The following is a 16073-nucleotide window of genomic DNA, read 5'->3' on the forward strand; positions in this document are numbered from 1 at the left end:
GGTGCCTACTTTGAAAGGGACTGAGGTGTCATCGTCCTATGTACAATGTTCCTTCTATCTTGTATCTTTCTCAGTAAATATCTCTATTTTTCATATTACATGGCTGGATACCTTCTGGATAAACTTTGTACAACATGATGATTTGATATAAGTGTACATTGTAGAAGGAGCCTCATCATCAAGTTAGTTAACATGTTAATCACTACACATATCCATTTGGGAGGGGGGATGCAAACACTTCTATTCTCTTAGCAAATTTCTATTATATAATATAGCATTATCAATTATACTAAACATGCCACACATTAGATCCTTAGATATTATTCATCATATAAGTAAAATTTTGCATGCTTTTACCAACCTCTCCCTATTTCCTCCATACCCACTGGCAACCACTAATCTACTCTTTGAAGGCAACCACAAGGCTGATATGGCCTCCCATGAAAATGAGTTTGACACCCCTGCTCTAGACATTGTTTTCCTATCACAATATATTAAAACTTTATTTCCTACAAATGGGAGATCACAATTTATGTTTCAATCCCCTCAAGTTGTTTTTCAAGTAATTTTTTAAATAATTGGCCTTTTCCAAAGAAACATTGATCGGGGTATTTGTAAAGTATGAAGAGTTCCAGCTTTTTATTCTCTTAAATGAAATAAAGACACAGTGCATTAAGGGGAAAATTAATCTACACCATAGGCCACGGTAAAATGAGCAATTAACACTAGATCATTGTGTTAACAGAGGCTTTACTGCTGCTGCATAATCCTAGGAAATTGAAAGGGACTTGCACATATGTTCAAGATATGCTTTATAACACTTGAAACATATGCATGCATACAGCTAGGTTTTCAAATGACCTGTAACAATCTTCACCAAGAAAGAGAAAGGCAAGAAAATTATTTTCTCCTTTGCTTACCCTTTATTCTGTTGCATGCATGCATTACAAGTTTCCAAAATTTATTTTTGTCTCACTTAAACTTTATAAAAAGAATTCTAATCATTAGAAGAGAATGAGAGTATATGAAAACTTTCCATCTCAGTCTATACTCTACCTTGAAAATAGCAAGAGATGTAGGGATTCTGTAAAACTTAGAAGTAGAATGTTGTTTCCTGAAGTATCAAGAATAAACAGTAATAAAACTTAATGTATGCTCTCAGATTTGTTAAAAGGCTGTGTTCCTATGGGATTTGAAAAGAGATGATGTACTAATTAATAGCACTCTTTGAATCTCTGGTATACATTACAGGGTTTCCAAGGGTTACACAGCAGTTCTAATTTACTTATGATACAATATGGAGTAGAAAGATGTACCCATCTTTCTTCCAAACTCAGCAATGGTCTTCTGTCTCTGTGGAATAAAATGATCCAGAGGAAAAGTGTTAAGGTATCATGAAGAATCTGGGTTTTGGCACTCTGATCTGCAAAAAGACAATATTCCCTTTCAGAGAAAACATCAAACAGTGTTTGATGCAATGAAAGGTAAAAGGTGCATGACTTCAGCAACTTTTGTCTGTAATAGTAGCTTTCTTCATGTGGCTCAAGATATTTATCAACTCTTATCCTCTAAATACACCCCAACTATTGCTCAGAAATAGCCACAGGAAAATAAGAAAGTGAGAATTCTTAACAACAGCAAATGAGCAAGCCAATGGCTACTCATTTTTCCCTCTTTTTATTGTTGTTCAATTACAGTTGCCCCCATTCCTACCCCCTGTACTATCCATCTCCACCTCCCACATTCAATCCTCCCTCTCATTGTCTTTGCCCAAGGGTCCTTTATACATGTTCCCTGATGACCCTTCCCCTTCTTTGCCGTATCATGCCCCTCTCCCTCCTCCTTGATCGCTGTCAGTTTGTTCTTTATTTCCATATTTCTGATTATATTTTTCTCACTTGTTTGCTTTGTTGGTTACGCTCCACTTATATATGAGACACCTACTCTTACTGTTATCATGGCTTTTTATTCTGGTTCAAAATGAAAACTGTGTTTTTTCTTTGTTATTTGGTCTTTATACACATCTTAACATGTTCAGTACAATCCTATCAGAAGTCCAAGGGCATTCCTTATATTTTAGTTTTGCTGGTTCTAAGATATGACTGTTTATTCCTTAACTACTCAAATCCAACATAGCACTACTATGTCTATTCTTAATATTGATAAACTATGTTTGTTTTCATGGACAGATGGAAACATGATTTCTGATTATTGATAAATTAAAAGGGAAGAATTTACATTAGCTAAAGCTGAAAAGGTATACAGGGTCTCAAACTCATAGATGAATAGAATGTTAATATATCTGTCAACCAGATGATAGCTTCCAGCTTTCAACCACCCTGCTGCAGGAACATCGAGGCCCCTAATCAACTACAGATAACAGTTCTCATTTACACTTCAATTACGAGAAGAACAAGGAACTGACTACTAAGACCATACTGGATTCTGAGTAATGGTCTTAAAATTTTTTAAGAATTTTTTTTTACTATCCCAAGTCATTCTGAGGAGTAAAATGAAACAGATACCTGACCTTCAGTAAAATGAGATGGAAAAGCTTTTGGAGATATTCGCCACTTAGCATATATAGTAGATGCTATAGTAGTAGTGAATATTCTACTATGCTATAGTAGAATATTGCAAACTTTATGTTTGTAATATTTTAGAAAACGTTACAAGATTTAGATGTATAATAGAACTATTGCCTATAGAAAAATATAGACCTGGCTTTTCAAAACAGCCATGGTAGGCATTCAGTAAATATTCAGGAATAAATGAATGAATAGGGCAATAAGCAGGTAACTCCAAGTCAATGAAGATCCTTTGAAAAACAGGGTTTTTTAGTTATGACATTGACTAGTGTAGAGTTTGTAAAAGAGTATTTCTATGCAATTGCATGAGAGACTACCCTTAGGGCTGAAGAAACTAGGTTTGATAATTTAAGGAAGTCTGAGGGAAAACTATTTCTTAAGTATGCTAATGCTTAGTATATATGTAATGTTAAAATAGCCTTGAAAATGTCATTTAAAAGATACTCTCTGAGTATAAAAATTGTTCAGAGCTAAATCTTTTTAATGTATTTCCTTCTTGTAAATGTTTAAAATAAGAAACTTGAACAGATATGTTTGAATAAACTAGCACTCATATAAATACATGTGCATGCTTATATATTTAGGGAAGGTAATTAAAAATTATGATATAAGTGTACATTTTAAGAAATCCCAACACAGTAGTAATAAAATATTTTCTATGTATACATGCAATGTATATTTCTCATTCTACTTCTTTTCACTTTAAATAAAGGACTAATGCCTAATACCATCCTGATACTGGCAGTCTCTTTTCCATTATCTGTTTTTGAGAACTCTCCAGGGGCCTGTGAATTTTTTCATTAAGTGGCTGAACTACATTTTTACATTACAAAATGAATTAAAACCAGATTATATTTTATAGTTATATTTATTTACCTCATTTTTCACTTTTCATGTTCTCTGGATCCAATTTCTTTGAGGGTTATGGCCTTTAACAACTTCTCCTGAATCATTAGCTTCAGCTGTCCATTCTCCTCATTCTGCAAGTTAGCTCAATTATTTTTCCTTTAAAGAAAAAAAAACAAAACCCACCCCAACTCAAAGATTTATAGCCATAATTAACATTTATTTGAGCACTTACTGGTTGTCAAGCATTTAACCTGAATTAAGTCACTTATCTCTACAGAAACCCTATATGACAGAGTAAGACCACACAACACTAAAAATTGTCAGAGATAAGGTTTCCATCCAGGATCAGGTGCATTTTCTGTTTGTTGAGTCACTTAGCTCTGTAATCTTCAAAACAAAAATACATGCAGGATTCCTTTCCAAACTGTGTTGTTTTTATACTGTACCACAAACTTAGTGGCTTAAATAAGGAACACTTATTATGACATAGTTTCCCTGGGTCAGGACACAGTTTATTTGGTTACTCTGCTCAGGAGTTACGGGGCTGCAATGAAGGGTCATAGGACATTTGTTGGTTTCTCAAACTCTTTGTCCTTTCCCAAGCTCAGGTGAGATTATTGGCAGGTTTTCCTCCCTTGCAGTTGTTGGAATGAGACCACCACTTTCTTGCTGTTTGCCAGCTGACGGTCACTATCTATTCCTAGAGGCATCATCAATCCACGATTCCCCTTGCATGTGTCCTCCACTGACCCCCTCGAAACATATCAGCTTACTTTTCCCAAGACAGCAAAAACTATTCCCTCTTTAAGCTCAAAGTCTTATGTACAATGATGAAATCACAGAAGCGGCCTCTTACTGTGTTTGTCATATTCTGTTGGCTAGAAAAGTCCCAGAGGAGAGGGCTGTATGAAATGGCAGTCATTGGGGTCATCTCGAAGTTCTGCCTAACACCTAGAATTCTCTACCTTTTAAAGCTCTGGGCTTGATTCCCTTCCTGGTCCAGCCTCCCCCAAAAAGAGTCTCTGTGCATAGTCCTTACTTTGATCAACTTCTCAGTGAGTTTCACCCTATTTAAATCTGACCCTTACTCTCAGTTTGGTAGCACGCTCTGTTTCTTTTAATCAACATTCTCTTTAACTTTCCTTCAGCATGCATGCGTTATTCGAACACCCTATGGAATAGATGATCAAGGTTAATTTTATTCTAAATTGCCTGTCACTTCATTAAGCCTAGAATATATTAACTATGCAGCCTTATTTGAAAATTCTTATTTTTAAATTCTTGTTTTTCTTATTCTGCTTCATCTGCCCTCTATAGTTCCTCCCCAGTTTTTATTACTGGCGTCATGATATGCCACTTAACTATCAGACTCAAGTTTCTTTGCCAAGACTCTGGAGCCTCTTACTCCTCCTTGAAACACCCCACAGGCAAGAATTCCTAAAATGCAAGCCCTAGATCTAGACTTCGTAAAAGCCAGGACAGATCTGAATACACATCAACTTAGGCATCTTCTCTACTTGCCTCTCCATAACCTAGTCAACACCTGTGACATTCTTTGACATTCCATTTCCACACTTAATATTCAATCTTCCTCATTTTTCCTATTTCTTTACTCTTTATATCTATTTGGACACCAAATGCTATAGTGTTAACACACAAGTGGCTTTTCAATCTCTCCCCACGTCATTCATCCACTTCCCTTGTTCTCATAACTTTCACCTAATAAATGTAAATGATGTCTTTAAAAAATGTCACAAGTTTTTACCACATGGAAATATTCAATTATACTTTTAGGACATGACCATAGACAAAAGTCTCTCCCAATCATCAAGGACCAGATGTAAGGCTAAGACTATATATTGACAGTAACATCTATGAGTTACCTTTTTAAAAAAAAGTGTATCCAACAAATGATTTCCTAATTTATGTACCTCATATGTCTTGTAAAAACAATGTTTAAAAGCATAAATTGTAAGTTCTAAATGTAACCATTTGGCAATAACTATTAGCCATGTATGAGCAGTAGTAGAACAGAAAAGTCTATTTCCTTTTTTTAGAAAAAAATAAATGAACTTGGTAAGTTAGAATCAATCACTTAAGTTTCAAATAAAAGTTTAAAAAGTGAGTTTTTGGACCTACCTCTACACTTGTGATTCCAGATAGTCTGTTAAAAGCAATTTTTAAAGTCTTTATTTTTCTATCTAAATTCAGTGTCCTAATCCCATTTTCAAATAGCATACATTAAGCCATAGTGAATGTATTCTAAAATTAGGCAGTCATGATTCTTTATGAAGTACATAAATCTATCTTCAATGCACATACGGCCAGCTAATCTACTAAAGCATTATAACCCATTTGCTTTTATTACAGAACTGTATTTTTGAAATCTATTAATCAGATGGAAAATTAAAAAATCTCACAAGGGTAGGTCACAGGACAAGGCCCTTTTTGACCTTTACTTTACTGTTCTTTTTTTTTAATTTTTAAAAATTGTTGTTCAAGTACAGTTTTCTGCCTTTTCCCCCAACCCCTCCCACCTTTACTTTTCTTAAGTAAAGGCTTCTAAGCATTCAATCTGGTAATGTGTAGCCTGGTAAAATTAGGGTGATACAAGGTTTGTTGGGGTTTTTTTGTTTGTTTCTTTTTTAGTGGGAGATGGCTTATGATAGAATACTAAGACAGAGGAAAATTGCATGCTTTCAAAATTTGAGAGGTAATGGTGTAATAAGAGATAAAAAGAGAAATACCTTTTCCTTTATTTTCACCTAGGATCAGTTCTCTATGATGCTACAAAGAAATAACTTTTTTACATCCAGAAGTCTTCAAAATATACAAAAAGTATTAGTCTATTTCATGTAAATTGCTTCCAAAATGCAACTGTAATTTTTCATAGAGAACACAGTTTACACACACATAAGCATGTATAGACAAATATTTTATCTCTTGGTCAAGAGGCCTCCAGGTGAAGTTTCAATTATTACAAAAATAATAAAATACTGAGAGTTTATAAAATATTACTACTTCAATAGATGCCACATTTTCCTTATTTTTTAATAAAAATGACTTTTGTGTGTGTTATGGAAATATGCATTTCTTTCTTGGTAAATTTGGAGACATTACATGCTGGCCTTTTATTTCACTAGAGTTTCTGAGTGGAGACAGAGCTGTATGACCTCCTGAAACGTGAGTTAGATGTTTCTGTTGTGTTAAATAGCCCATGTCAATCAGAAAGTATATTTTACCTATATGCTTTTGTGTGGCTTAAAACAAACGATGTTTTTCCTAACAAAATGAGAAATGAGCACTATGAAATGAAATGGTCACTTAATAATAAAAAGGTTTAGTTTTCCCCCATCAATGTATATACTTTTTTTCTTTTTGCTAATCAGAAAGAACAAGATTCCAAGATTCCTTAGATGATATGATTTGCTTTAACTCTTGCTACTCTGTGTATTTTACTATTATTTTCACAATCAGGCTTTGAGACAATGTATCCATGGCCAGAATAATGTAAATGCAGTATACATTAAAATGTCTTGAACATTTTGAAGTATTAAATCTTGCCATTCCATATCCTCAATATCAGTAGTAGAGCTAGAAAAATGACAATATGCAATATATTCTCACTGTCAAATGTAGGCACAGAATTTGACCGGATTTTACCTGTACAGTTTTTTACAGCTGAAAAGGTAACATTTCTTCCTTGTGTCTATTTCTTGTTCTACAATCAAGCCTGTCTAAGACCCCTTTGAACAAACATTTGATGAAATGTATTGTAGGATGTTCAGAATGTTAATGTGGTTATTCTTTGAAGTTTCACAAGATGTAAAGCCAACTGGGAAATTAGAATCTAGCGAATATAGGTACATTCTTGATTAACAGCATGACTTTTGTTTTGCTTTGTTTACAAATGTTGACACTAGTCAGAAAAGGGAGGGTAAACTTTTTCTTAAATATTGTAATATCTTAAAAATATACTATTTCAAGGGGCGGGGGAGGCTTGGATGGATGAAATAGACAAACTGTACTTGAAAAATAACTAAATAAAATTAATTAAAAAATTTAAAAAGTATATTATTTCACAGTGCTCTATGTGATAATAATCCCATAAAATTGCCTTTATTAATACCCATTCTCTTCTAGGATAATTTTCAGTCAGGGTTTACAACTGCTTAATTTACAACTGCTTCATTGTCTCGATGAGCCCTATTGCTTATGATTACCTAGATTTTGGAATGACTTACTCAAGTGAGATGCCTCATTCAGACTGGGAAGTGTAGGTGCACCTCTAGAGCGCTAATCAGCTGTGCTGTAAATTGAGATTTTTCAGTTTGTTTCATGTAGTTACTGTGTGATATGGCAAATAAAAATATAAATTTACATTACTTTCTAGCTATAATATATTGTCTCATGGTAGCAACATATAAAACCAACAAGGTAAAACTCACATTTACATTTGTAAGTACTGTCTAATTAATTTTTCTCCTTCTAAAGTTAAAGGAAAAATATTTTGTTTTTTAGTATGTAACAATAACTTTGATTTATGACATAAGAAAATCAATACAAGCTCAAATGCAATCAAACTATGCCCATTTTTGCTATGATTTCTATTTTAACATTGTTTGTAATTAATTTTTGGATTTTGCCAAATTCTAAGTGATTTTTTTTTGTCATCAGCAGATATAATTCTCCCACCCAGAAGCATAACACTACCATATTTTTTCTTGTAGGTTAATTTCTGCGGCTGAGGCAAGTGTCTGGTTTTCACTGACACTGAATTATTACCTACAGCTATAAATCTTGAGTCAATTTTCTATGAATGACATGTTACAGGTACAAGGTCTATTAAGCCTGCCTCCCACTCAGATAATTATCTTCCCACCATGCTTTATTAAGTTAGCTGGCTTTGGTTTATACTGTGTAATGTAAACTAGCCTCTAATTTTTCAATAAACTACTGCATTTGATTACAGGTTAAAATGATTGAAATCTCACTTTCAGATTTGGAATGCAGAAAATACTGTGTTCTAAAATTACAAAACACAGACAAAAGAGAACATTACAAGTTACAATTGAGTGTGTGTTTTATTTATTTTCAAAGTCTCATTAAACTGAAAATAATATACATATGTATATATATTTTTTCTGCTATCTAAAATTTAGTGATTTATTATATATACCTTTTTTTTAGATTCAAACTTGAGAGTCACCCTTGGTAAAGGTAATCCATGGACTATGTAACTTAGGAAGTTTTTAAAATCTGATGTACACACTTTTATATGTTCCAGTTTGTAAAGAGTACACTGATCCTGGAAAGGAGGTAGAATAAACCAAGGTTATTTTAAAATATTGTATATAAGCCCTGGCTTGTGTGGCTCAGTGGATTGAGCGCAGGCCTGTGAAGCAATGGGTCACTGGTTCGATTCCCAGTCAGGGCACATGCTTGGGTTGCAGGCAAGGTCCCCAGTAGGAGACACATGAGAGGCAGCTACACATTGATGCTTCTCTCCCACTCTTTTTCCCTTCCCCTCTCTCTAAAAATAAATAAAATATTTAAAAATATTCTATATGTATGTGTATATATATATATATATACATACATACATACATACACACACAAACCTAGATTGCTTTTGTCTCATGAATGATAAGTAGCTTGCTTTACACACAAAAAAATATCAATTAAGTACAAATTCCAAAATCTGGGAAAAATGGTAGAATTTGTTATAATACTTTCTGACCTCCTACTTACTAGAAATTTTATAATAAAATTTGCATCCCTGATTCCTTATGACCTACAATTGAAATCAAATTTCTTTCACATTTGTTAATTTGATGAACTTCGGGACTATTTGAGGGAAGTAAATTACCATTATAGACATGTACAATTGAGGAAATGAAGAATTAAAGAAAACAATTAATTTGGCTAAATTTAAAGCAATGCTTTGACATCTAGACTCTAGTCTGCGATATATGGACATATTTCTTCTCCTTCCCACTTTATAATGTAAAGCAAAAGGCAAAAGCATACCAACCCTCAAACTTGTATTAATTGTGATGCAATTCTATGTCTCTTATTTTCATGCTGCTCTTCTTTATTTTCTACTGTACTGGGTCTTGTGCATACAGACCACCATTCATCTGGAGATATGTTGTTTGATTCTTCCCACACGAACTCAATTCATATTTGAGCCTTTCATATTAATTGACATGCCGATAAAATTATAATGTTGTATCTGGATGTTTGATAACGAACAAGAATTTTTAGTCAAAATATCAATGAATAGATTTCAATGAAATTGTAATGAAATCAATACATTGATTTTTTTAGTGAAAAAAATAGTGTTTTCATGGGCCTAAAACTGCTCTTACCAAAAAATTTTAAAAAGCTTTAATAAGTAAGTCTTCTCCCAAGATGATCCACGATAATATTTTTACATCTCATAAGTGGTTTTAAATATCTATTAATAGCAATAATACATCCACATAAACTTTTTGTCTAATAAAAATCTAATAGTTTTTTATTTGAGTCCTATGACTCATATAATGATTGGAAGTAGATCTAGTTTAATTTCTACATTTTAGTAGGTAAGAATCATAAAACACCTTATGGAGTGTAGACCTGTTTTAATTCTGAAATTTTTTCACATTTGAGGCTGAATGCTCCATTGTCTAAGTTAAGCCTTCTGGTGTGGTATACATGTCATGAATGATCAATCATCATGCCATTGCTAATCACTTACAAATGTGACTGTATTGCAGCAAGCAATTGTCTTTTGCTATCACTGATTATTCTCATTATCTGACAAGCCACTTCCCCATGAGAACAAGATGCTAACCAACTCTACATATGGGCTGCATTTTTAGGGTGATTGATAAAGATTTAATTATAAACCATATTTTAATTCAGCTACTCAGTTCAGCCATGCATAATTTATGAAATTTAATGTATGAAATATTAATTCATGCTCTAATTGAGTTTGTAGTTTCATAAGGGCTCATTGCCCCAGAATGCAATGGGTGACATCCAGAAAGATAGCTCACTAACCTGCTCTGTGAATAAGCCTAATAAATAAACCTGCATCATCAATATGAAAAGTCTATGTCTGCAGTTTCTTCACTTCTCATCAAAATATAGAAGACCAGACCGCAATAAATCTGATTTTAAGTTCTTTAGAAAGACAAATTGAAAGTTAAAATGCATAGGGACTTAATAACTGATTTTTCAACCTGTGTGTGTGTCTCAGAGAAGTTATCATCGTCATCATCAATTTATATTTATTGAGTCCCCACTGGGTATTTGGCACTGCAGCTGACAGAGCAGAGTAAATAATGAAATAAAATATTTCTTGAGTCCTAACCTTCACAAGAGCATTATTTCATGCACTCATGTATAAGACTAAATCAAAGAAGATTACCATTTATTTTTTAAAAGTAAAATGCATTTAAGAAAGTTCCAGTATTTTAAAAAAGATCTTTTTCTGCTGCTTCTGATATCTTTGCCTTTTCAAAAATGGCCTTATCTCCATGAGAGACATCCTAGGCTGTTTCCCTTGGAGTTGCTTTTGAAGGCATAACTTTGCACTTCTGATTCAGCAAACCTAAATGGCCTTTTTTTACTTTTCATTGTCTGCCATGGTTTTTAAGTGCTTTTTAAGTTTTCCTGACCTGCATCCTATAGAGGAAGCGTCAGTGAATACGGAATGTGTGGTTGCAGTCAGGAAAGTCACGCTCTTTAAAGTGATGTTCTGAGGTTGCCTGTTTATTTGCTATTTGTGAAGTGCATATTGAAACTGCTTATTGTGTAAAAGTAAAAGACTGATTGTTCTGTCAGGTCTGGAGACACAACTTTTGATCTAAAATTGAACTCTCTCTACTTTTCCTCTCCTCTAATCACCATTGTAAGGATTTTCTAATTTTCAGCTTAACCTATGGCTGCTTTAATAATAGTTTGCCGCTTGGTGTTATATAGCAGGATGGATATGTGAATAAAAGTCTACACTGAGCTATTAAAAATTTAGTAACAATGAAAAATTTAGCTTGGCCTAGAAACCAACAAAATGCTATTGAAATATAAAAATGAAAAGAATGCAGTGATGTATTTGGGTATTGCCTTTGGTGTTTTAAAATAATTTTTATTTGTTCTGGGTTATCAGGTAGCCCTTTTACTGAAATTAAAGTTTTATAGAATGAGGATCACTTTATTAACCTTCAGCGAAAAAATACTTCTTATTTATTTTGTGCAGCTAGTATGGAGAAGCACAGGCCTACTTAGAATAATGGCCCTGTGCTCTCTGAACTTATGATGTAGCTAGACTGTGGTAACCTGCATTACACATGCACTACAAGAAAGAAATAAGCCTTTGTTGTTAATAGGTCTGAGATTGTACAATTTAGCCTAAGCTATTTAATACTAGGAGAAAAGCAAACAACTGTGTATAGAAATTTCACCTTATGTCTGTTTCTGGTATGCAGTTAACCACTGAGTGCACGTATATTCTGTAAATGAACTTTAGAGATTTGATTCCTGGGGGTTTGCTTCCTTGTTTGCTTGCAGCCCACCTAGGTATGCTATCTGTTCTACCATCATTTTGTAAGTGATTGCCGCACTGAGCTGTGGAACCCTGGGAAGTCAACTCTATTCTTACAAGTTGTGAAGTTTATCATTCCAAATAGAGCAAAATGCAGTTCCACTGGAGGAGTACTGCTAATACCGCTGTCAAGTCTGATTCTTTCATCCCTTCTTTTTCCACATAGGACTTGAGTCTTGAGGCATTTTGTGTGTTCCTTTGTTTTCTATCTTAAAAAGAGGAACAGATGTTGACGTCCTAGTTTTCTAGTGAAGCTTTCGCTTCTTCTACACTTCATTCATCATTCTCTCCTATTTCTAGACAACCGCTGATGATTCTATTTCTTTTCTAATTCATATAATTGGGGCACCCATCTGCATTACTTATCCTTCCTTTAACTCCCAGTGCTGAGTAATCATCTCTAATATATTTCCTGTTTCACTTTAAATCTAACTAGCTCTGATGTTTCCATGCCTTTGCTACATGACACAGAATGGCTGTTGGATGAAACGTTCATTTTCTCTTAAAAACTGAGGTCATCAATGTTCATATTTTTTAGGACTTCAAAAATTTAAGATTTTTTCCTAAAGAGAGACATCTAGCTATGTAATTGGTATATGAAAACATAACTCATTTTCTCTTGGACACACACACACACACACATATATACACACACAATTGATTTACACAGAACAGAGGATCTTCATGTATAAGTAATTAATACAGTTTTAACACATGACAAATACGTCTGTGCATTTGGCGATATACCTATACAGGCATTCTATATGGACAACAGGACAAACTAAAAGGGATTTCTTCTTAAAGTTTAATTGGACAGGTGTCCTTGCAGGTTCCCAAAAGAAAATCTATGCTTCTGAGTAAAAATCAAATCCGACCCATCCAGCAATATCCTAAGGGCTGAGAGGTCAACGGCTTTAGGTACATTAGGTACATTTTGACATCTACTACTTGGATTGCCTCAATCCAGACACTTTAAACGTTGTGAGCATTCTTTAGAGAAAAACATTATAATACTTTGGAGGCCATGCAATCTTCCAGTGGAACTTTGACAGATGATATTCACCTAGGGCCAAGAGAGCCTCTCCTTACGAATTCCTCCCGGGGGTAATGCACTTTGATTCCCAGCAGCTAGTCTGATTTTAACAGTGCACGTATATTCCTGAATGATGATGGGCCAACAAATGTGGTCTGCAAACCCTTGCAGAAGGCGGAAAGTCAGGAGCTGGTGACATCAGGAGCAACCCAAAAATGGCCAATGGGCCAGGTTTATCAGTGTTATGTGATTTCTCTGTAGACCGTGAAATGTTAACAGGCAACTATAGCTGCGTATTAACAGACTCCCCTGTTTCCACTGGCTAATGAACCCTAAGCACATGAGCACTGCTTTCTAAAGTGATTTCATTTGATAGTCTGCTTGGCACATATGAGTTACTCTACTGATTGTTTTCCAAATGAAGGCTATTTCAGTTCTTTAATTTCCTCGAAGCAGCTGAAACAATTCTTTCCCATTAAGGTATTCCAGACTTTATAAATTAAGATGGAAGAAAGGAGAACTTTCAAGGACAGGTGAGAATAAGCAACATTGGCCTTAGTTTCTTGGGTGATTATGGGACTTATTATCTAAACGCTGAAGTGAACTTCTGACCAAATACACTGATTATAAGTGAGTTTTTCCTCTGTGTCAATACATTGCTGCCAGTCCACAGCTGTTTCAAGTACCCTCTTAGCTTTGTGTATACAAATTAAGTGTGCCTTTGCAAGGGCTTACAGACATATTACAACATCATTAGCTTTATTAAAATTCTACTATTAATATCATTCATGGTGTGAATAAGGATTACTTATTACCTAAATGCTTATTTCACTTTGAGTTTTTCCCAGAGCTCCAAGGTACAAAGTATATAATTTTTTAAGATTTTATCTTATTTTTAGACAGAGGAGAAAGGGGGAAGAAAGAGAGAGAGAGAAACATCAATGTGTAGTTGCCTCTCACTCATCCCCTACTGGGGACCTAACCCACAACCCAGGCACATGCCCTGAGTGGGAATCAAACCAGCGACCCTTTGTTTTGCAGGCTGGTACTCAATCCACTGAGCCACTCCAGGCAGGCTAAGCAGAAAAATTTTAAACAATATGTATGTATGCATTTGCGTGTATGCTGGGTCACTTGGAAATGATAATTTTGTATCTGATCCTCATACCAATGAGTTTATGAAGTATTTAATGTGTTCATACTAAAAACCAGAAAACTTCTTAAAACTCTCTTGAATGAGAATGAATTAGAGAATTTACTAGTTTTGGCCTCCTCGATGCATGTCATTCATTTCCACTGTTGCCCTTACAGATATTTGGACTCAGTATGAAGAACACCAGTTCCTAAAGAATCAGTCTGGCTGGTGGCACATGGAACACTCTTTCATCAGGACATTGTCACTTTTCATCCCTACCTAGAAGGGAGGCTAAGAAATGTATCCTTCTTCCCAGTGGTCTTTTATCCACTTAAACCCCAATGCTATGAAATATGAGGTACTAGCAGTCTGCAACAAGATTTGGGAAAAAAGGGGGCATTTTTTCTGTTTTGAACCTCATTCATGGAGTTTACAAAGGATTTGTAGTAATGCAGCCTCTTGGTTTCTTAAGCACAAAACTTAGATGCCATTCTTTATTATTATATTCCCTTTATTCTATCAACTGGCACTGTTTCCAAAATATATTACTGTTCCCCCCCCAAAAGTCCAAAACTCTTAGCCCCCTCCCAAACTTCCCCCCAAGTCTCCAAAATGTAGTTACCTTTTTCACCAGAATACATCAACAGCCCATGTTTTTAATCTCTCACTTTCCCATATGCACTTATTTCAAACCTTAACTTTTCACCTTAATTTTATGACTAAATATCTCATGTATACATGTTTGACTCTCCAGTTGGCTACATTTTCTTAATAACCTCAATAACCTCAGGTTTTTTACTCTCATATATCTTATCAGTCTCCTGATTTTTAATCTTCACTAACTTCATTCATCTCTTCCTTTTATTACTTATTACATGAATGGAAAGCTTATTCACAAAAACAACCTCATTGTAATGAAACAAAATCTAAATCCTCTGCACACATTGTTTTTTTTTTTGTCATGACAAAGGGGTAAATGATCATTTTACCTATAGAAAAGAACAGTCCTGGAACATATGCTTTCATCCATTCAAGGATTTAAACATGGTACTTAAAAAGATACTGTAAAATTACTATTTTTCTTTTTAAAAAACTCATTTAACGTCAATGAGCTGTTACGGTTATGATGGTACTTCACTTGCTTGGGGGTTTGTTTACATTCTCTGGGATTCAGCTTCATCTCACCTGTAACTTTCAGTCCTCTGAGACAACCTCTTGCCTCTCCTCACATCCTACACATTCTGGACCACTCTTTCCTCAGGCTCAGGTAGCCGCCAACTCTCCCACCATGGGACAACATCAAATACCATATGCATCCATTTTCTGGGGTTTCCACAACAAAACACCACAGACCAGGGGGCTCAAACAACAGAAATATATTCTCTCACAGTTCTGAGACTGGAAGTCCAAGAGCAAGATGTTGGCAGGTTTCATTTCTCCCGAGTCTTCTCTCCTTGACATGCAGATGGACACTCTCCGGTGTGTCCTCACATCACCTCTCTTCTGTGCATCCGTGTCCCCAGGGTCTTCCTCGTCTCCTAATGATGTATCCTCGAGTTGGATCAGGACCCCACCCTAAATGCCTTTTACTAACTTTATTACCTCTTTAAAGAGATTATCTTCAATAATGTTACATTCTGAGGTACTGGGCATGAGAATGTCCACATATGAATTGTGAGAGGACAAATTCAGCCCACCATTGTTTTTATAAAACCTAATCATTCTCAATTTTATGTCTAGGTTCTTAGATCTAGCTTTATACACAATCTCTATGGACATTACACATCTGATGTGTGATATATATATCTCAAACTTACTATATCCGCATGCATCCTCTACAGCCTCTAGTATATTCTGCCGTGCAATAATTTTGTTGTT

The sequence above is a fragment of the Artibeus jamaicensis genome, unplaced genomic scaffold (genome assembly GCF_021234435.1).
Source record: "Artibeus jamaicensis isolate MK-2021 breed Jamaican fruit bat unplaced genomic scaffold, CSHL_Jam_final scaffold_369, whole genome shotgun sequence".
Classification (NCBI taxonomy): Eukaryota; Metazoa; Chordata; class Mammalia; order Chiroptera; family Phyllostomidae; genus Artibeus; species Artibeus jamaicensis.